The sequence below is a fragment of the Helianthus annuus genome, chromosome 14 (genome assembly GCF_002127325.2).
Source record: "Helianthus annuus cultivar XRQ/B chromosome 14, HanXRQr2.0-SUNRISE, whole genome shotgun sequence".
Classification (NCBI taxonomy): Eukaryota; Viridiplantae; Streptophyta; class Magnoliopsida; order Asterales; family Asteraceae; genus Helianthus; species Helianthus annuus.
The window spans coordinates 25,821,268-25,833,827 of NC_035446.2; positions in this window are offsets into that span (position 1 = coordinate 25,821,268).

Consider the following 12,560-nt stretch of genomic DNA (forward strand, 5'->3'; position numbering starts at 1 on the left):
TTGGTTTGAGAGTTCCCTCATTTCGAATGGCGCTAATCGGTTAGGGGCTTTGGCAACAGGGTTAGCTCCAGGAATGAGGTCGATACGAAAGTCGATATCACGACTTGGCGGTAGTCCGGGAAGATCATCAGGGAATACCTGAGGAAATTCACGAACCACTGGAACGTCTTTAACTTCGGCCTTCTTTTTCTTTTCCTTCTCCGCTACTACAATGTTGGCCAAGAAAGCGTTGTATTCCTTGCGGAGATACTTGCTAGCTTGGACGCATGACATGAGCTTGAGACCTTTCGAAGTTGTTTCACCATATACACATTATAGATCACCATTTGCGAGCGAGAATCGAATCATCTTTTCAAAACACACAACTTCAGCATGGTTTTCGCAAAGAAAGTCCATGCCTACTATGATGTCAAAACTTCTGAGTTGCATCGGAATGAGATCGATTGGGAAGATGTGATTGTTGAACTCGAGGGTACAATCACGAAGTACTGAATTAACAGCGAAGGTTCTTCCAGCAGCAACTTCGACTTCGAATGACGAGGGGAGATAAGAGCGCTTACGACTAAGGAGCTTCTCGAATTCAAACAACACAAAGCAGTTATCAGCTCCAGTATCAAACAAACATGATGCATAAATACCATTCACAAGGAACGTACCCTTAACCACATTGTTGTCAGCCTGGGCTTAACGGGCGTTGATGTTGAAGGTTCTGGCACGGGCTGCTTGCTGTTGCCGCTGAGGCTGCTGCTGTTGCTGCTGCTGTTGGGGTTCTTGTTTCACCACCCTGTTCGGGCACATGTTTACAAAGTGGTTAGGATCACCACATGCAAAGCAGACTCGAGTATTGACCACAGGGGCTTGAGCTGCAGGCTGTAAGCAGGTATGGGTTGGTCATACCCAAATGGTGGCGAATTTTGTGCAGCTGGTGCGGAGTTCGCCTCCTGTATAGGACTTGAAGGTCCTTCTTCTTGTAGTGGCGGATAGTGGCTACTACTAGAAAGTCGAGGAGTGCTGAAGTGGATACCCCCTCCTCCTCGTGTAGACATACGAGCATTTGTCCTCCTACGCCTTGGCGGATCAGGTATTACTGGTTGCGCTGGTGGCGGAGGTGGTGGCGTAACTGCCACAAAGCGTGAATCCTCAGAGGGATCCTGTGGATGTCGCGGTTGTTGTGATGTCTGTTGAGGTGGTGTGTAGTACCACTCATGTCGGTCAAACAACGCTTGGAAACTGTCTGGTCCCTGATAGGGTGTGCCATGGAAGGATGACCCATCAGAGACTTCTATCGGATGCGTGGGCGTACCACGAGCAGGTTCAGTTGGATCAGTATCTTCATCCATATGGTCCTCGGAGAAATGATCTTGTGGCCCTAGTGGAACAAAACCTGAAGGTTCCTGTATGTAGTCAGCTGGATTAAACTGACCTATGTAGTAGGGAGTAGGGTCGTCGTAATTTCGGTGCGATACCGAACGTTGTAGAGGTATGAAGGAAGGTTGTGGGTTGTTGGGATCATTCTCTGAGTTTGGCCCAAAGGAGTGCCGGTAGGATGGCGTTGAGCTGTGCGAGGTGGAATGCCTCGCGGGTTCGTAAAGATCTCTTCGTCGTTGTGGCTCTTCGCTCCGTGTCATCGAAGGATGTCTTGTACCAGATGGTCCAGCTTCGTTATCGTGATGTGTCACGATATCTCCTCTGCCTCTTCTTCCCCTTCCTCTTCCTCGGAATATAACAGGTGGCATTTTCCTGCTTTATAAAACTTTAAATTCCAATAATAAAAGAAAAAGACAAAACTGGAATAACAATTTGAATTTGTCCTAAGTTCTTGTCTAGACTCAAGTATGTGCAATTGTGTCATTGAGATTAAACACAATAGGATAGTGTTTAATTCACTCAATGTTGGCCCTGATACCAACCTGTCACACCCCGATTTCCACGTGTCTCACCAGTGGGCCCGGTGGGGGATTACCGTGACGATGTTGGCAACAATATAGTCAAACCACACAATTATATAAATGCACAGCGGAAGCTTAAGATAAATATATAAACTTCAACCTCTGGTTGTAATAGCAAATGTATTACAGAAGTTGAATATATCCACAGCGGATCAAAAAGTAATAAATATTGTTCATTCAGATGCAGCATCGAGTTTGCGAGACTATGTACGATGCATAGGACGCCTATACCAGCCCATTTCGTATAGTACCTGCACTTAATCTTTTTGGGGAAAATACGTCAGTTTACACTGGTAAATACATTCAACTGACACATTTGAAAATGTTTATTAAAATTGATTTGAATGCACAAGGCACAAACTCTTTTATAACTTGGGAAAATTATAATAATCTTGTGAACGTTTTACATGTTCTTTTATGCGTTCAGTAGCCCGGGTCGTGCCGGGTTAAAGATTTATAGACACACCACATTGCGTAAAACCGTAGTATAAAAGCCAACGGCTACGTCTTTTAATTTAATGTCGACAATATATACCGGGTGTACGCCTACACCGGGATGTCGATGGTCGTGGCCATTTCGTAAAATGATGCCAAGGATATCCGGGACAACGGTCATTAAACCCCCCAAAGGCTTTTAAGAAACAAAACTGTTTAAATGAGCCGATCATATTATTTAATTAACCACCTAAGCGATGGAAGAATATAATGCTCAATCAAGCGGTATTAATATACCGTAACCCAAGCCCATATAGGGGAAATAAGTTAAAGTATTTACCTTTGCAAGTATATTTCCTTAGTTTGGATTAAATCACCGATAGCTTTTACTGGGGCTCCTAATCTGGAACGAAGGTTTTAATTAACCTCTTAGAATCCTAACGAGTCGTTATAATGGCCGTAGGCTAGACCGGTTGGTTCCGATATGTGAATACGGTTTAATCGCGTGAAAAGGCGAAAACCGAGAATGGAGTGCGATTCTGACCCAACAAGTTCAGAGACTTGTTTTATATGGGTTTATGGTTCACACTCTGGATTTTGGGGTTCAAATAATATAATTTGACCCGTATCGGCTAATTTATGAAAACTAGTTTCATAAGCCGAACCGTGCGCGCAATAGGCGAAACGGTTAACCATGAGAGTCGTACGCTTATTTCCTAAGTCAATATGCCTTAAAGAGGTTGTGGTATCAGTAGGATACCTTCCGTGATGCCCGTAACGAGTTTTAGTTAATATTACGCCCCGTAGGGGCTTTTTGGTCATTTTAAAGACTTTTAAAAGAGCTTTTCGAGTTCTACTGGAAATCTGAGTTTCCCGAATAGCTTATAAAGCTTAAAATACTTTATTTATTATTTAAAATCAGTAGCAACTGGAATCGGGTCAAAAGACCTTGTAGAACTCAAGTTTTGGCCAAAAAGGGCATATTCGGTATTTACCGAACCGTAGCCATAACCGCAGGTTATGAGCGAGGTGAAAATTATTAAAAATCTTTAAAATTCCCAAAATATTATTTTAATACAGTGGGTAAAAGTTTTGGTGACGAAATCTTGGTTTAGATAGGCGTTATGCTAATCGCGCCGTTTATTACAAAAGTTTACTTTAATTGCGCTATTTAGCATAACTCTCATTCTAGACCTCGGATTGACGTGAAACTTTAAGGACATGCTTATATTTTAATAAGCAAGGTTCTGGTCCGTTCACGTGTCCGAAATACTCGTTTTATTTTCAAAATGGCGTTACGGTCAACTTTTAGGCGATTAACGGAAATGCGTAAAAGACTCGGATAACTCATGAACCGATCACAGAGGTTTATACCATCATGTAACCTGGTCCTAAGAGAGTCCTAAGGTATGTCTATACCTCACTAAAACGGGTCAGAACTGAAGACAAAGCAAAAGTCAAACTTTTGCGACATTCGGCTCCGAACCGGGTCAATATAGCAAATGGTCGATTCAAACGAGCGCAAACAAGTTTATTTACTTAAATTCATGTTTTATGAGTGTCAAAACAGGTTTCTTAGTATGTATATTACAGATTATGCATAAATCGCTAAAATAGCTTTCTGTTGACTTTTTAACCGCACGTTTGACTCGATATTTGGCATAGTTAGAGTGGTGATCAGGGGGAACCCTTTTAGAGGTTTATTACCCACATAAATACCAACTCAAAACCACCTTTGATTCGTCGTAAGACTGGACCATTTGTAAGTTATTGTAATGACAACCGTTAGTTACGACGGTTGTGTTTATAAGCTATAACTATGGAAATGTGAAACCACAAAGGGTTAGATCACTTACAGAAGCTTGAGGGAAGACTTAGAACCCAGAGGAATGTTTGAGAGCTCTTGGAAATGACCAGATGAGTGTGTTTTGTGTTGTGTGAATGTTATGAGCATAATGTGGCTATTTATAGTGAAATTTGGGCTCTAGGATCATTACAACACATGCTACACTGAGTATGAATGATGGGCAGGTGCCCCTAAGTGATATGGGTCGAGTAGGGGGCGCCCATGCTTCATTGATTGGGTGTTGGTCGTTCAAAAGCTCCAAAAGGCATGTAGTTACAAGTATTCTGCATCTGGGCGTCCCACGCGGCCCGCATGGGAGTTCCATGCCATTTTAATGCGGGTCGCCTAAGATTCAAAGATCAGACGCGTAAAAGAGGAGGCTCGCGGCCCGCCTCAACTTATCCCTAACCTTCATGCGGGTCGCGAGAGGTTATAAATTCAGAAATTTTAAATCTTTTATCATGATTGCGAAATCCTGGTAATTAATAACGAAATCTTTCGTAATGATTTACCTGACCTTTTGGGTTTGAAGGGGTAACTTTGCGGTTTGGCCCTCGGTTATTTACCGATAGGGGCCTCGTGTTATTTACCCGCATTATTAAGTCCCCGGTTAGTTTATTAATTATTTGGAAAGCCTTAACTTTCACCGTTGACGCTTTTAACCCTTCTCCTACGAATTCGATCGTAACTTTCTCGTTTCATAACGAAACTTCGCGAAATTTATATATTATATTTTAGTGAGTGTATAATACCGTTACAAAGCCTTGGGAATGTTAAAGGGTCACTCAGAGGTATAATTAAACATGTTGACACAGTTAACCCCTGTAGCTTGAAATCTCTCACTTTCTTTCGTGTTTCGCTTTCGTACGATCTATAATTTATTCGTTTGAAGGTACAAGCCTTATTTAGGGTTACTATACAGTATATTTACCCTTGTTGACATTTATAACCCTCGAATTTATATACTTTCAAGGTTTGTCAAAATTAGTCCTTTATTTATTATAGATGCCACGTGTAATCAAATGACACGTGTTAACACATCATTGGACACAAAAATTCGAGGTGTTACATCCTCACCCCCTTAAAATAAATCTCGACCCGAGATTTACTCAAATAAGTAGGGGTACTTTTCTTTCATAGTGTCTTCGACTTCCCACGTATATTCGGGACCTCTACGAGCATCCCATTTGACCTTTACAATCGGTACGTGCTTTCTTCGAAGTTTCTTCACCTGTCGATCTTCAATCGACAAAGGTTTTTCTATGAACTTTAAGCTCTCATCTATATGCACATCTGTGTGTGGAATCACCAACGATTCATCGGCGAAGCACTTTTTGAGATTGCAGATGTGGAACACGTTGTGAATTCCATTGAGCTCTTCAGGCAAGTTTAATTTATAGGCAACTGATCCGACACGTTCAATGACCTCAAAAGGTCCTATGTATCTCGGACTCAGCTTGCCCTTCTTGCCGAAACGCATCACCCCCTTCCAGGGTGACACCTTAAGTAATACCTTTTCACCCACTTCGAAGTGAAAATCCTTACGCTTTGGATCAGCGTAGCTCTTCTGCCTATCGCGGGCAGCCTTGAGACGTTCCCGGATCTGGACAATCTTGTCCGTCGTTTGGAAAACTATCTCTGGTCCTGATAATTGGACCTCTCCTACTTCCGCCCAACAAACAGGCGATCTACATTTCCTACCGTATAATGCCTCGAAAGGTGCAGCCTTTATGCTGGTGTGGTAGCTATTATTGTAGGAGAATTCGATCAGGGGTAGATTCTTATCCCAGTTACCACCTAAATCGATCGCACATGCACGAAGCATGTCTTCAAGCGTTTGTATAGTACGCTCACTTTGACCGTCCGTCTGTGGGTGGTAAGCCGTACTAAAGTTTAAACGCGTGCCCAAAGATTGCTGGAAACTTTTCCAGAAATGAGACGTGTATCTAGTATCCCTGTCGGAGATAATAGACACAGGTATGCCGTGTAAGGCTACAATCTTATCTACATAAAGTTGGGCTAACATATCAGAGCTATACGTCTCCTTGATGGGTAGAAAATGAGCTGATTTGGTCAGCCTATCAACTATGACCCATATTGTATCGTTTCCTTTCCTGGTTTTGGGTAGCTTAGTTATGAAATCCATAGTTACGCATTCCCACTTCCACTCGGGAAGTTCAGGCTGTTGTAGCAAGCCAGACGGCTTTTGGTGCTCGGCTTTGACTTGAGCACAAGTCAAGCACTTTGCTACGTGGGCGGCCACAGACTTTTTCAAGCCTATCCACCAATAGTTTGCCTTTAAATCTTGATACATCTTGTCTGCTCCAGGATGGACTGAGTATTTGGAACTATGGGCTTCCTGGAGGATAACATCTCGTAGTCCTCCATAAATTGGAACCCATATACGTCCGTTCAATCTAAGGATTCCATCCTTGCTAAGAGTCAACTGCTCCTCAGTTACTCCTAACTTTTCATTAGGATAATTAGCTTCCAACACATCCTCTTGCTGTGCAGCTAATATCCTCTCAATCAAATTGTTCTTGACTTCAATGCTCTTGGCATTGATTCGAATAGGTTTTACCCTTTCTTTCCTGCTCAAGGCATCAGCGACTACATTCGCCTTGCCGGGATGGTACCTGATCTCGCAATCATAGTCATTCAAGGTTTCCATCCAACGGCGCTGCCTCATGTTCAACTCTTTCTGGTTGAACAGGTGCTGGAGGCTTTTGTGATCAGAATAAATCACAAATTTAATACCATAAAGGTAATGCCTCCACAATTTCAGTGCAAATACAACGGCACCCAACTCCAAGTCGTGGGTGGTGTAATTCTTTTCATGCACCTTTAATTGCCTTGAAGCATAGGCAATCACCTTGCCCTTCTGCATAAGCACACACCCCATGCCCGTGTGTGATGCATCGCAGTAAACTACGAATTCATCTGTACCTTCTGGTAATGTCAGCACAGGTGCGTTGCTTAGCTTTTGCTTCAGTATTTCGAAGGACTCTTGCTGCTTTGGGCCCCAAATGTACTTTTCTTTCTTCTTGGTCAAGGAAGTCAAGGGCGCAGCAATCCTCGAAAAATTTTCAATAAATCTCCTGTAGTAACCTGCCAATCCCAGGAAAGTACGGATTTCGGTAGGCGTCTTTGGCTCTTGCCAGTTCATGACCGCCTCTACCTTAGCGGGATCCACTTGGATACCACGCTCACTCACAACGTGACCTAGAAATTGAACTTCTCTTAGCCAGAATTCACATTTCGAGAATTTGGCGTAGAGCTTCTCACGCTGTAATAATTCGAGAATACAATGGAGGTGCTTCTCGTGGTCAGCTTGGTTCTTGGAATATATAAGGATATCGTCGATGAAGACTATGACAAATTTGTCCAAATACGGCTTGCAGACGCGATTCATGAGATCCATGAACGCAGCCGGTGCATTCGTGAGCCCGAAAGGCATCACTAGGAACTCGTAATGACCATAGCGAGTCCGAAATGCTGTCTTGTGTACATCTTCATCTCTGACCCTTAGCTGATGATAACCCGACCTCAAGTCGATCTTCGAGAAGTAGCTCGCTCCTTGCAGCTGATCGAACAGATCATCGATCCTCGGCAAAGGATATCTGTTCTTTATGGTAACTTTATTTAGCTCTCGGTAGTCGATGCACAACCGCATCGATCCGTCCTTCTTCTTTACAAATAGGACTGGTGCTCCCCAGGGAGATGAACTAGGTCTGATAAAACTTTTCGCCAGCAGTTCATCCAACTGGGTCCTCAGTTCTTTCATTTCTGTTGGAGCTAGCCTGTAAGGTGCTCTTGCTATCGGAGCTGCTCCAGGAATGATGTCTATTCTGAACTCCACTTGTCTATCTGGTGGCAAACCAGGTAGTTCTTCAGGAAAAACATCGGGGTATTCAGAAATGACAGGAAGATCCTCGATCTTTGGCTTCGGTTCTTCAATTATCACCTGAGCCATGTAAATTACGCAGCCTCTGTTCAAACACCTTGAAGCTTTGAGCATAGATACGTCCTCGGGTAACCTGTACTGCGTATCTCCTCGAATGGTAAGTGATTCACCACTCGGAGTCTTTAGCACTATATGCCTCTTGCCGCAAATGATTTGGGCCTGATTACGGGATAACCAGTCCATGCCTAGGACTATGTCGAAACCCGCTAGTTTGAAGGGAAGTAGGGATAGAGGAAAAGAATGGTTCTTAATGGACATTTCACATCCCTCTAGAATAGCGGAGACGGTTTCTATCGTGCCGTCTGCTAACTCTACTTCGTATTTCGCATCAAGGGTTTTGATAGGCATATTTAGTAGTTGGCAAAATTTCTGGTCTACAAAGGATTTATCAGCGCCAGAATCGAATAGTACTCTTGCAAATATATTATTTACGAGAAAAGTACCTGTAAGCACGTTGTCGTTCTGGACCGCTTCCTTTGCATCCATGCGAAAAACTCTCGCATTTGACTTCTTTGTCTCTTCCGCCTTCTTGGCATACTTAGGGCAGTTACTCTTGATGTGCCCCTTTTCGTTACAACCATAGCAGGTTGCATCCTTGATCTTTTTGCACTCCACAGTCTTATGATCCTTGGACTTGCATAGTCCACAGGAAGGAGTCTTTGATTGCGCCTGTGAGTTCGATGCAAATCTACATTTCCCAGAGTGGGGTTTCTTGCAGATTTTGTAGTTGGGCCTTTCACCAGCTTGCCCATCTTTCTTTGTCTCAGCCCCTCTTTTACCGTCACCGTTTCCACGGTGCTTCTTTCCAGATTTTCGTGAGGTATCATCCTCACGTTTCCTCTTCTCAGCCTCCTTGCTCCTTAGGGTCCTCAGACGAACAGCGTCTAAGGTGAGAGACAAGGAGAGGTCAGTAACTGACCTGAAGGTCGTCGGCCGAGAGGCCTTTACACTCGCCTTTATTGCGGGCTCCAAGCCCCCAACGAAACAGGAAATTCTTCGAGGTTCTGGGGTCACAAGGTATGGGACCATACGAGACATTGTATTGAAACTCGTCAAATATGCCTGGCAGTCCAGGTTCGTCATCACTAGTGACACAAAGTCAGCCTCGATCTTTTCAACCTCATGCTGAGGGCAGTAGTTTTCCTTAATGAGAGCAATAAATTCCTCCCACGTCATCTTGTATAAAGCAGACTTACCAGATGCCTGCACCAACGCCCTCCACCATGCCAGGGCCTCGCCCTTAAATGACTGGGACACATATTTCACCACATCCCTCGCTGCACACCCGCTGATGTCCACAATAGTGTCCATCTCATCTAGCCAGGTGATACAATCAACAGCACCTTTCTCCCCTGTAAATTCCCGGGGCTTACAAGATACAAAATACTTGTAAGTGCAACCCTTAGCATTTGATGCATCAGTATATTCTCTATCGCGATGAACGCTGTTCTCAGTGGACAAGTGTTTGTCGTCATCTTTCTTGGGTTGAGAGGGTGGTTTGGAGTGTGTCTTTGGTTTAGAGGGTGGTTTTGACACGGTTCTGCCTTGGGACTCAGTATATTGACGATCAAGAGCTGCCTGAACAGCATTGTCAATCAGAGCCTTCAGTTGTGCGCCTGTCAAATGCACTGGCGTATTGTCGTAGTCATCTTCATTAGTATGGCTATTCTCTCCGTTGGGATCCGCCATTGTAACTTGAATCTGTTACAGAAGATAACAAAATTTTATTCAGGAGATTATTATATAATTGTCTTTTATGACAATTTGTCAACCATGGTACAGAGACCATATTTGGTTAACTTATTATTTCATTACATATTAGGATTCGAATATATCCTATTTCAGCTATATAAATAGTATTGGCGGCATAAAGCCTAATCACGAGGATGTTTTATAATTTTAGCCGAGATTTCAGAGAATCAAAGGCATAGAGATTTGAACCGTAGTTCTTTTATCTCTTTCTGACAGGGAGTCATAGACCACCACTGCCTTTTGTCGTTATAAGACAATTATTACGGCCCATAGGCACTACATCTCTAATGGATGTTTTAATATGGTTGGCCCGTAGGCACTACATCTCTAACGGATGTTTTAATAAGGTTGGCCCGTAGGCACTACATCACTAATGGATGTTTTTAATAATACTGGCCCGTAGGCACTACATCACTAATGGATGTTTTAATAATATTGGCCCGTAGGCACTACATCACTAATGGATGTTTTAATAATACTGGCCCGTAGGCACTACATCACTAATGGATGTTTTAATAAGATTGATCACCTTCATTGGTGATTTAACCCACGATTTATAAATCATTTAGCTGGGTTTTTGAAATCCTTAAAGGATTATTGTATAAGAATGACGTGCGTGATTTTAACGAATCACATCTGCCATGATTGTTAACATGCGTACAGAGGTTAACAGGGAATCAGAATCTTTTCAATTAGGTCGTACCATCTTGACTGGATCTTAAAAGACACCAAGCTAGGTTTCACCTTTTAAGATTCTTTATCTAGGCAGATCAATATAAAAGGAATGGTTTTGATTCATTTTATACATATTAAAACAAAACTCATAACATACATTCCAAAACCTCAAATACAATTACATATTGCCCTAAACGGGTCTTTCAAATAGTACATACCTCCATAGAGGTTTAAAATAAATGACAAGTCCACGCAGGGACTAATACAAGATAGGTGTCCATGTAAGGACTAAAAGATAAGTCCACGTAGGGACTGAAATACGATAAGTGTCCACGCAGGGACTTATTTCAAAATAGAAATTACATTAGTACAACTATTAAGGGCTAGTGGTCACGTTTCTTCTTTTTGCTCTTTAGTAGGTTCGCCAAGCCCTTGAGAAATCCTCGGTGGCTCTTTTTCTCTTCCTCGAACTCTCTCTCCACACGATCTAGTCGGTGGAGTATTTCTTCCTGTTCAGGAGGAGAGAAACGTGGTTGTGGCGCTTGATGCGGAACTGGAGGTCTGGGAGGTATTGGATACCCATGAGCTGAGTAGTCCGGTGGTCCCATGTTTCCATGTGCTCCGTCAGGGTAGCGCGCATTATATCTTGCCGACACCACATATGGGTCGCGCTCATAGCTGTAGTTGTATTGTGCTTGTGATGGTTCGAACGGGTTGTAAGCCGTTGGACCCGTGTAAGCAGGTATGGGTTGGTCATACCCAAATGGTGGTGAATTTTGTGCAGCTGGTGCGGAGTTCGCCTCCTGTATAGGACTTGAAGGTCCTTCTTCTTGTAGTGGCGGATAGTGGCTACTACTAGAAAGTCGAGGAGTGCTGAAGTGGATACCCCCTCTTCCTCGTGTAGACATACGAGCATTTGTCCTCCTACGCCTTGGCGGATCAGGTATTACTGGTTGCGCTGGTGGCGGAGGTGGTGGCGTAACTGCCACAAAGCGTGAATCCTCAGAGGGATCCTGTGGATGTCGCGGTTGTTGTGATGTCTGTTGAGGTGGTGTGTAGTACCACTCATGTCGGTTAAACAACGCTTGGAAACTGTCTGGTCCCTGATAGGGTGTGCCATGGAAGGATGACCCATCAGAGACTTCTATCGGATGCGTGGGCGTACCACGAGCAGGTTCAGTTGGATCAGTATCTTCATCCATATGGTCCTCGGAGAAATGATCTTGTGGCCCTAGTGGAACAAAACCTGAAGGTTCCTGTATGTAGTCAGCTGGATTAAACTGACCTATGTAGTAGGGAGTAGGGTCGTCGTAATTTCGGTGCGATACCGAACGTTGTAGAGGTATGAAGGAAGGTTGTGGGTTGTTGGGATCATTCTCTGAGTTTGGCCCAAAGGAGTGCCGGTAGGATGGCGTTGAGCTGTGCGAGGTGGAATGCCTCGCGGGTTCGTAAAGATCTCTTCGTCGTTGTGGCTCTTCGCTCCGTGTCATCGAAGGATGTCTTGTACCAGATGGTCCAGCTTCGTTATCGTGATGTGTCACGATATCTCCTCTGCCTCTTCTTCCCCTTCCTCTTCCTCGGAATATAACAGGTGGCATTTTCCTGCTTTATAAAACTTTAAATTCCAATAATAAAAGAAAAAGACAAAACTGGAATAACAATTTGAATTTGTCCTAAGTTCTTGTCTAGACTCAAGTATGTGCAATTGTGTCATTGAGATTAAACACAATAGGATAGTGTTTAATTCACTCAATGTTGGCCCTGATACCAACCTGTCACACCCCGATTTCCACGTGTCTCACCAGTGGGCCTGGTGGGGGATTACCGTGACGATGTTGGCAACAATATAGTCAAACCACACAATTATATAAATGCACAGCGGAAGCTTAAGATAAATATATAAACTTCAACCTCTGGTTGTAATATCATATGTATTACA